This window comes from Myotis brandtii, unplaced genomic scaffold (genome assembly GCF_000412655.1).
Source record: "Myotis brandtii unplaced genomic scaffold, ASM41265v1 scaffold99, whole genome shotgun sequence".
Taxonomy (NCBI): Eukaryota; Metazoa; Chordata; class Mammalia; order Chiroptera; family Vespertilionidae; genus Myotis; species Myotis brandtii.
In genome coordinates, this window is record NW_005372121.1 from 1,372,525 (window position 1) to 1,383,969 (window position 11,445).

Consider the following 11,445-nt stretch of genomic DNA (forward strand, 5'->3'; position numbering starts at 1 on the left):
TGACAGGGGGGAGCTCCCCAACCCCCTGATCGACCCTGCTCTGTGTGTGACAGGGTACGGAGCCCCAATACCCCTGATGGGCCCTGCTCTGTGAGTGACAGGGGGCAGTGCCCCAACCCCCTGATCGGCCCTGCTCTGTGCATGATTGGGCGGCGCCCCAACTCCCCAATCAGCCTTGCTCTGAGCCTGACCAGGGGCTGCACCTAGGGATTGGGCCTGCCCTCTGCCACCCGGGAGCAGGCCTAAGCCAGAAGGTCGTTATCTCCCGAGGGGTCCCAGACTGTGAGAGGGCACAGGCCGGGCTGGGGGACCCCGCCCCCCTCCCCGAGTGCACAAATTTTTGTGCACCAGGCCTCTAGTAGATAATAATAAAAATGTAATATGCTAATTAGACCGGACGAAGCCACCACGGCAGGGGCCATGGCAGAGGGGGTTAGTGGTGATTAGGCAGGCAGGCAAGCAGTTAGGGATGATTAGGAAAGAAGGCAGAGTGGTTTGGGGTAATCAGGCAGGCAGGTAAGCGGTTAGGAGCCAGCAGTCCCGGATTGCAAGGGGGATATCCAAATATCCAATTGCCAGTTTAGACATCCTCGGAGAGGTCCCAGATTGCAAGAGGGTGTAGGCTGGCTGAGGGAATTCCCCGCCCTCCCTCCCCCGCCCCATGCACGGATTTTGGGCACCGGGCCTCTAGTTGTATATAACCTACTTAAGTTTAAACCCAGTTCTTTTCCGGGGCTGGGCTATTGTCATTTTGGCAGTTGCTTCTTTTATTTCTCAACATTGTGTATTATGAACACCTATGCTATCTATCTAAATAATGGAATAAAATAAGAGCATGCTAGAGGATACAACTATTTCATATGGTGAGTTAAAGATGATTCTATCCTGTTACAGTCTTGGTGGAAAGGAGTAAGAGGGGGGAAATGTGATTACCATGTTAATCCTATTAGATGGTAAATAAAATTTAATAAAGAGAGAAGACCTCTTCCTTCTTAGTAGGGATTAAATTTGAGTGTAAATGCAAATTTAAATTTCATCAGAGAATATCTATGTCTTTCAGACATTATATAATGAATGAAAAATGAGGGTTTTTTTTTCTAATGTAGTGCATTACATAATAGGGACAATTAACTTATTGGAGCAATTACACTCTGCCATCCCTTTTGGATATGATTAAAGTTACTTCCTTTAAATTAGTGACTTAGGGAGGCTTTGGCTACTTATTTCAGGGACTCCACATTTAACCAAACGGTATTTAGAATACGTAAATAGAATTTTCCATATCAATTAACTTATCGGAGCAATTACACTCTGCCATCCCTTTTGGATATGATTAAAGTTACTTCCTTTAAAGTAGTGACTTAGGGAGGCTTTGGCTACTTATTTCAGGGACTCCACATTTAACCAAACGGTATTTAGAATACGTAAATAGAATTTTCCATATCAGTCAGTTGTGAGTAACAGTCTGTTTGTGCTTATGTGTGAATAATCCATTTGTGAGGAAAACCAGGCTCATTACATTAGTCGCTACTCCAGCATGACACACAAAAATGTTCTTTTCCAGTTTAATCACCTCTCATGAACAGACCTGATTCCAAGTGATGCTGGATATTTCTGAAAGTTAATTTCACCCTTAGGAGATCTGCTGCCATTGATATGAAAGAAATGTGTTGTAGTTTCTGGATGCAATTCCAAAAGAGAAATTCTAAAAAACTCTGAACAACATCATATTTGGAGAACTCATCTCCATTACATCAATATATCTACTACATATACTAACTTACTTTTTAAAACTGGAATTATAATTTACACACAGTAAGAGGCACAAGTTATAAGTGTACAGGCCAATGAGTTTCAAAAATTGCATACACCTGTATAACCCATACCCTTTTCAACATACAGAACAGCCCCAGTCACCATAGGGTTTTTCCTGTTCCTTTCCATCATCCCTGAATTGAGTTCACACCACAACCCAGGCAACCACTGTTCCAATTTCTTTCACTATAGCTTAGTTACACTTGTTCCAGAACATCATATAAATGGCATCATAATGTATACTCTCTCTGTGCCAAGTTTCCTTCTCTCAGCATAGTGCTTTTTGAGGTTCATCCATGATGTTCCATGTATTGTCACTTCATTTTTGTAATGCCAGGTATGATTGCTATTGTTATTAGCTCTTTTATTCGTTATTGGTATTTATGATATAAGCTAAAACAATGTGGGAAGAATGGACTGTCTTCTTAGAGGTTATAGAATAAGGCCACATTAGAATATTTTCTCTTCCATGTAGATTGGTTCTTACTATAGCATATCCTCTTACAGAAAGATTTCCATGTAAACAAGTTATTCAATCGTAGTGACAACTAAGACTTCACATATGTTGCCACAAATATTTTAGAAAAAAATTGTATCAGAGTCTTAGAGTTTTTAATCGACACATATATAATATTTATTCATTTCACGAGTTAATACTAAATATGACATCACTATATGGCAGACATGCTACTATATGTAGTTTCTCATATGTTTTGAAATTATATGCAGGACTCTAGAAGAAATAAAGCATCAGTAACTGATCTAAAAACTATTTATTTATAATTAATGATCACCTCTGTCTGTCACTCTACAGACTGATGCAAATGGGAAAAAAATTGTGAAGATAAAAGTTCTGTTAGAAAGTTATAGGTACTGAGTAAAGTTAGTTCCTCTACACCATTTTTCAAACAACCTGAAGGCTTTCTTTGCTGCTTGCTGTTGAAAAATGGACTCCATGGGGTTGAAGCATCATGGAGATTTTAATTAACTTTTAATTAAATGTTTTTCATGGTTTTGCATAATAAGGAGATAAAATCAAATCTAATTCCTGCAAAATCTAACATGCATCTGGGTAATCAACACATGAGAACTCTGTAAGCATCCGTAGAATTGCGTACTGTTTCTATTAAGTATATTTTTAAAAGGATAATCCTTACAATGTTTTTACACTCAGAACTCTACAAGGGAAAGAACATTTTTTTTAAAACTTTTACTTCAAAGTACATTGGTTTACCATAATGGCAATTTAATGTCTCTGAAACCAGTGTGTTTTCTAATTAAAAAAAAAAAATCTTAAAAAATCTTAAATAACAACCTTTTGTGCTTGTGAAAGGATAGAATGTAGAATTGTTACATCACTCTCAAAAGTGTGAACATGGTGAGAGTTGTGACTTTGTTCCAAAGGGAGGTGCTTCTCCCCCGAGTTATAATGGTATCCCATTGATTCAGAGTCAGTGAGGGCCTCATAACTCTGAGCTGGATCTTCCCACAGCACCCTGACTCTCTCTTGCATTCCTGGACCTGTTGTAATTATGGAACCCCATTAAGAAGATTCCCTTTGAGAGCGTGAGATAAAAGCCCCTGAATACACATCATTAATAGTTGTAACACTGGGTTAATAAAGTCATGCTTTCTTTTCTATACCTTTGATCTTAATAATCTAACTTTGGGCCCAAATGGACTTATGTCTTAGAATAGCTGCTAGGATGTGAAAGCATTTTTTTTTGAGAGGGATAGATATTGAGAAATATGAAATGAAATCAGGACTAGTGAAATCAATTCAGCAGCTGGTGTAAAGGAGCATTTTGAAATCCGTGGCAATAGATTGTTATGGCAATACACCAATTCACCAACATTTATGGGCCAGATGTTTTTAATGTAACATTTCTTAAATATTAAAGATAAGAAATGCACACATATTTGAGGCTACTCCCCCCCACCCCCAGTTTTGTGTGAGGAGTTCGATCGAAACTAAAAATATAATAAGGAACTAAAGAAACTGCCAGCAGGAAAATCAGTTGAAATAATCCAGATGCTTCTCCCATTTTAAAGGTCAAATCTGGTTTGCTCATAAAGTCTAGAATAGTGTGAGAGAAGATGTTTAATACATCTTGGAATTCAGTAGTAGAAGAAAAGTGGTGAATTTACAGACCTTAAGCTTGGTTGCTTGGATTGTCACATTATGCCATCTAAGAGTGGAAAAGATTTCTTCCAGCTGTAAAATGGTGGGTTAAAGGAAATGTCACATTTTAACATTTTTTTTTTTACTTTTTAAAACTGGAATTATAATTTACACACAGTAAGAGGCACAAGTTATAAGTGTACAGGCCAATGAGTTTCAAAAATTGCATACACCTGTATAACCCATACCCTTTTCAACATACAGAACAGCCCCAGTCACCATAGGGTTTTTCCTGTTCCTTTCCATCATCCCTGAATTGAGTTCACACCACAACCCAGGCAACCACTGTTCCAATTTCTTTCACTATAGCTTAGTTACACTTGTTCCAGAACATCATATAAATGGCATCATAATGTATACTCTCTCTGTGCCAAGTTTCCTTCTCTCAGCATAGTGCTTTTTGAGGTTCATCCATGATGTTCCATGTATTGTCACTTCATTTTTGTAATGCCAGGTATGATTGCTATTGTTATTAGCTCTTTTATTCGTTATTGGTATTTATGATATAAGCTAAAACAATGTGGGAAGAATGGACTGTCTTCTTAGAGGTTATAGAATAAGGCCACATTAGAATATTTTCTCTTCCATGTAGATTGGTTCTTACTATAGCATATCCTCTTACAGAAAGATTTCCATGTAAACAAGTTATTCAATCGTAGTGACAACTAAGACTTCACATATGTTGCCACAAATATTTTAGAAAAAAATTGTATCAGAGTCTTAGAGTTTTTAATCGACACATATATAATATTTATTCATTTCACGAGTTAATACTAAATATGACATCACTATATGGCAGACATGCTACTATATGTAGTTTCTCATATGTTTTGAAATTATATGCAGGACTCTAGAAGAAATAAAGCATCAGTAACTGATCTAAAAACTATTTATTTATAATTAATGATCACCTCTGTCTGTCACTCTACAGACTGATGCAAATGGGAAAAAAATTGTGAAGATAAAAGTTCTGTTAGAAAGTTATAGGTACTGAGTAAAGTTAGTTCCTCTACACCATTTTTCAAACAACCTGAAGGCTTTCTTTGCTGCTTGCTGTTGAAAAATGGACTCCATGGGGTTGAAGCATCATGGAGATTTTAATTAACTTTTAATTAAATGTTTTTCATGGTTTTGCATAATAAGGAGATAAAATCAAATCTAATTCCTGCAAAATCTAACATGCATCTGGGTAATCAACACATGAGAACTCTGTAAGCATCCGTAGAATTGCGTACTGTTTCTATTAAGTATATTTTTAAAAGGATAATCCTTACAATGTTTTTACACTCAGAACTCTACAAGGGAAAGAACATTTTTTTTAAAACTTTTACTTCAAAGTACATTGGTTTACCATAATGGCAATTTAATGTCTCTGAAACCAGTGTGTTTTCTAATTAAAAAAAAAATCTTAAAAAATCTTAAATAACAACCTTTTGTGCTTGTGAAAGGATAGAATGTAGAATTGTTACATCACTCTCAAAAGTGTGAACATGGTGAGAGTTGTTAAAATAAAAAAACTATAAAAAACAAAATAAAATTTAAACAAACAAAAAAGATTAAATGAAATAACCTATTTGAGGTGCTTAATAAGCTTAAATAAGTATTAGTCATTATAATTCAGGCAGTATAAAATTAGGTAATTTATTTATCTGGAATATTATTTTTAAATATTTGTAAGTTAGAGAAAATGTTTGTCCTCATTTTATAAAAGAAGCTAGTGAACTTGGTGATGAGGACAAAATCAAATGTATTATCTGTCTCTTCTGGTCATGCTTTTGTCAAGAACAGCACTTGGAGATTCTTCTGTGGCAGAGGATTATGATACAGAAGAACCATCTTAGCAGTATATGTGGCATCCTCAGTGATCGGCACCAAACTTAACACAAAAGTTCTACCACAATTTGCCGAGTGGATGAGCAAATGATTTGGCTGGATGAGTGAATGAAAAAAAAATTCCGCCAGATCATGTGTCCTTTATACACTAGGAACCAAATATCTTATTCCAGGCAACACTAGTAAATGGTTAAGTAGGGGCCAGATTCCAGATTTTCCTACCTTGTTATTTTCCATAATTCTATAATCTGTTTTTGTTTTAAAATGACACACATGCATGGGCATGTTGCATTATAGCGATTTCAGAAAACATGTGGTACAGTCACATTTTTTGACTTATCCATAGCAAGAATCCCAAGTACTAAGTGGAGCAGCAAGCATTCGTTTTCCTATTTTATTTTCAGACAGTGTGGGATTGGGAGAAAATAGATGGCCTTGGATTTCAGACCAATTTTCAGTTTCCAGTAGATGTGACTTTGTTCCAAAGGGAGGTGCTTCTCCCCCGAGTTATAATGGTTTCCCATTGATTCAGAGTCAGTGAGGGCCTCATAACTCTGAGCTGGATCTTCCCACAGCACCCTGACTCTCTCTTGCATTCCTGGACCTGTTGTAATTATGGAACCCCATTAAGAAGATTCCCTTTGAGAGCGTGAGATAAAAGCCCCTGAATACACATCATTAATAGTTGTAACACTGGGTTAATAAAGTCATGCTTTCTTTTCTATACCTTTGATCTTAATAATCTAACTTTGGGCCCAAATGGACTTATGTCTTAGAATAGCTGCTAGGATGTGAAAGCATTTTTTTTTGAGAGGGATAGATATTGAGAAATATGAAATGAAATCAGGACTAGTGAAATCAATTCAGCAGCTGGTGTAAAGGAGCATTTTGAAATCCGTGGCAATAGATTGTTATGGCAATACACCAATTCACCAACATTTATGGGCCAGATGTTTTTAATGTAACATTTCTTAAATATTAAAGATAAGAAATGCACACATATTTGAGGCTACTCCCCCCCACCCCCAGTTTTGTGTGAGGAGTTCGATCGAAACTAAAAATATAATAAGGAACTAAAGAAACTGCCAGCAGGAAAATCAGTTGAAATAATCCAGATGCTTCTCCCATTTTAAAGGTCAAATCTGGTTTGCTCATAAAGTCTAGAATAGTGTGAGAGAAGATGTTTAATACATCTTGGAATTCAGTAGTAGAAGAAAAGTGGTGAATTTACAGACCTTAAGCTTGGTTGCTTGGATTGTCACATTATGCCATCTAAGAGTGGAAAAGATTTCTTCCAGCTGTAAAATGGTGGGTTAAAGGAAATGTCACATTTTAACATTTTTTTTTGCAAATGGGAAAAAAATTGTGAAGATAAAAGTTCTGTTAGAAAGTTATAGGTACTGAGTAAAGTTAGTTCCTCTACACCATTTTTCAAACAACCTGAAGGCTTTCTTTGCTGCTTGCTGTTGAAAAATGGACTCCATGGGGTTGAAGCATCATGGAGATTTTAATTAACTTTTAATTAAATGTTTTTCATGGTTTTGCATAATAAGGAGATAAAATCAAATCTAATTCCTGCAAAATCTAACATGCATCTGGGTAATCAACACATGAGAACTCTGTAAGCATCCGTAGAATTGCGTACTGTTTCTATTAAGTATATTTTTAAAAGGATAATCCTTACAATGTTTTTACACTCAGAACTCTACAAGGGAAAGAACATTTTTTTTAAAACTTTTACTTCAAAGTACATTGGTTTACCATAATGGCAATTTAATGTCTCTGAAACCAGTGTGTTTTCTAATTAAAAAAAAAATCTTAAAAAATCTTAAATAACAACCTTTTGTGCTTGTGAAAGGATAGAATGTAGAATTGTTACATCACTCTCAAAAGTGTGAACATGGTGAGAGTTGTTTAAATTCTTTGTTGCTTTGTAATTGGGGTGATGATATATCAAGACATTAGGGTTGTTGTAAGACTTACATAACCCCTACTTTCGGCCTGATATCCAAATGAAGTTAGAGGAATAATTACAAAGATCACCTTACAGGATTAAACATTTAAAATGTTCACTATGTATTTTTTTTATTTTAAATATAGTGTAAGCCTTAAATGAATAAAAAATATCCCATGCTTCTCTTGACTTTTGGAAGACTCTAGTTTAGGAAATCTATAAAATATAACCCATTTGGCCAAGAATACATTGAGTTTTCACTAATTACTAAGGACTGGGTTAAGTGCTAGGAATACAGAGGTGGATAATTCATGATTCCTCACTTCCTTTTCCCTATTCAGCTGTTCCTTCTTTCAATTTTTCATTCAGGAAGTATTTTTATGCCTCACTCCAAAACCTGGAATTTCTTGATTAAAAAAATAGGTGGACTGCATGGTTTCTAAAATCTCTTCCATTTCTGCAATTCTATACCTTCTAAATCTATGCTTTAAAATTCAGGTGTCCTCAAACTTTTTAAACAGGGGCCAGTTCACTGTCCCTCTGACCGTTGGAGGGCCGAACTATAGTTTTAAAAAAAAACTATGAACAAATTCCTATGCACATTGCTGATTCCAAGTGATGCTGGATATTTCTGAAAGTTAATTTCACCCTTAGGAGATCTGCTGCCATTGATATGAAAGAAATGTGTTGTAGTTTCTGGATGCAATTCCAAAAGAGAAATTCTAAAAAACTCTGAACAACATCATATTTGGAGAACTCATCTCCATTACATCAATATATCTACTACATATACTAACTTACTTTTTAAAACTGGAATTATAATTTACACACAGTAAGAGGCACAAGTTATAAGTGTACAGGCCAATGAGTTTCAAAAATTGCATACACCTGTATAACCCATACCCTTTTCAACATACAGAACAGCCCCAGTCACCATAGGGTTTTTCCTGTTCCTTTCCATCATCCCTGAATTGAGTTCACACCACAACCCAGGCAACCACTGTTCCAATTTCTTTCACTATAGCTTAGTTACACTTGTTCCAGAACATCATATAAATGGCATCATAATGTATACTCTCTCTGTGCCAAGTTTCCTTCTCTCAGCATAGTGCTTTTTGAGGTTCATCCATGATGTTCCATGTATTGTCACTTCATTTTTGTAATGCCAGGTATGATTGCTATTGTTATTAGCTCTTTTATTCGTTATTGGTATTTATGATATAAGCTAAAACAATGTGGGAAGAATGGACTGTCTTCTTAGAGGTTATAGAATAAGGCCACATTAGAATATTTTCTCTTCCATGTAGATTGGTTCTTACTATAGCATATCCTCTTACAGAAAGATTTCCATGTAAACAAGTTATTCAATCGTAGTGACAACTAAGACTTCACATATGTTGCCACAAATATTTTAGAAAAAAATTGTATCAGAGTCTTAGAGTTTTTAATCGACACATATATAATATTTATTCATTTCACGAGTTAATACTAAATATGACATCACTATATGGCAGACATGCTACTATATGTAGTTTCTCATATGTTTTGAAATTATATGCAGGACTCTAGAAGAAATAAAGCATCAGTAACTGATCTAAAAACTATTTATTTATAATTAATGATCACCTCTGTCTGTCACTCTACAGACTGATGCAAATGGGAAAAAAATTGTGAAGATAAAAGTTCTGTTAGAAAGTTATAGGTACTGAGTAAAGTTAGTTCCTCTACACCATTTTTCAAACAACCTGAAGGCTTTCTTTGCTGCTTGCTGTTGAAAAATGGACTCCATGGGGTTGAAGCATCATGGAGATTTTAATTAACTTTTAATTAAATGTTTTTCATGGTTTTGCATAATAAGGAGATAAAATCAAATCTAATTCCTGCAAAATCTAACATGCATCTGGGTAATCAACACATGAGAACTCTGTAAGCATCCGTAGAATTGCCTACTGTTTCTATTAAGTATATTTTTAAAAGGATAATCCTTACAATGTTTTTACACTCAGAACTCTACAAGGGAAAGAACATTTTTTTTAAAACTTTTACTTCAAAGTACATTGGTTTACCATAATGGCAATTTAATGTCTCTGAAACCAGTGTGTTTTCTAATTAAAAAAAAAAAATCTTAAAAAATCTTAAATAACAACCTTTTGTGCTTGTGAAAGGATAGAATGTAAAATTGTTACATCACTCTCAAAAGTGTGAACATGGTGAGAGTTGTGACTTTGTTCCAAAGGGAGGTGCTTCTCCCCCGAGTTATAATGGTATCCCATTGATTCAGAGTCAGTGAGGGCCTCATAACTCTGAGCTGGATCTTCCCACAGCACCCTGACTCTCTCTTGCATTCCTGGACCTGTTGTAATTATGGAACCCCATTAAGAAGATTCCCTTTGAGAGCGTGAGATAAAAGCCCCTGAATACACATCATTAATAGTTGTAACACTGGGTTAATAAAGTCATGCTTTCTTTTCTATACCTTTGATCTTAATAATCTAACTTTGGGCCCAAATGGACTTATGTCTTAGAATAGCTGCTAGGATGTGAAAGCATTTTTTTTTGAGAGGGATAGATATTGAGAAATATGAAATGAAATCAGGACTAGTGAAATCAATTCAGCAGCTGGTGTAAAGGAGCATTTTGAAATCCGTGGCAATAGATTGTTATGGCAATACACCAATTCACCAACATTTATGGGCCAGATGTTTTTAATGTAACATTTCTTAAATATTAAAGATAAGAAATGCACACATATTTGAGGCTACTCCCCCCCACCCCCAGTTTTGTGTGAGGAGTTCGATCGAAACTAAAAATATAATAAGGAACTAAAGAAACTGCCAGCAGGAAAATCAGTTGAAATAATCCAGATGCTTCTCCCATTTTAAAGGTCAAATCTGGTTTGCTCATAAAGTCTAGAATAGTGTGAGAGAAGATGTTTAATACATCTTGGAATTCAGTAGTAGAAGAAAAGTGGTGAATTTACAGACCTTAAGCTTGGTTGCTTGGATTGTCACATTATGCCATCTAAGAGTGGAAAAGATTTCTTCCAGCTGTAAAATGGTGGGTTAAAGGAAATGTCACATTTTAACATTTTTTTTTAATGGATGTGTACAGACACCGAAGGAGGCTTTGCTGAGAAACGCAGAAAGTTTGATATTATTTTTTGTCCAAATTAAAGAAAGTAGGCTTCAGAGTCAGGCCTAGGTACAGACCTTTATCACTTGGGTAAACGACCAAATCTCTGAGTTTATCTCTGAGGAGCAATCTATAAAATGGGGATATAAATATTCCTTACTCTGAAAAGTGTTATAAAGCTGGTGGGAATGCAGACTGGTGCAGCCACTGTGGAAAACAGTATGGAGTTTCCTCAAAAAATTAAAAATGGAGCCACATTTGACCCAGTAATCCCACTTCTAGGATTATATCCCAAGAAACTAGATACACCAATCAGAAAAGTTACATGCACCCCTGTGTTCATAGCAGCACAATTCACCATAGCTAAGATTTGGAAATAGCCTTAAGTGCCCATCAGCATATGAGTGGATTAAAAAACTGTGGTACATCTATACAATGGAATACTACGCTGCTGTAAAAAGAAGGAACTCTTACCATTTGCAATAGCATGGATGGACCTGGAGAGCATGATGCTAAGCGAAATAAGCCA

The 11,445-nt window shown here is 35.7% G+C and overlaps 1 protein-coding gene across 1 annotated transcript in view; it reads left to right on the top strand.

The window, feature by feature from the left end:
• MEGF6 (multiple EGF-like-domains 6) overlaps positions 1-11,445 on the top strand; it is a 611,514-nt gene that overhangs the window by 131,922 nt on the left and 468,147 nt on the right. The window lies entirely within an intron of this gene.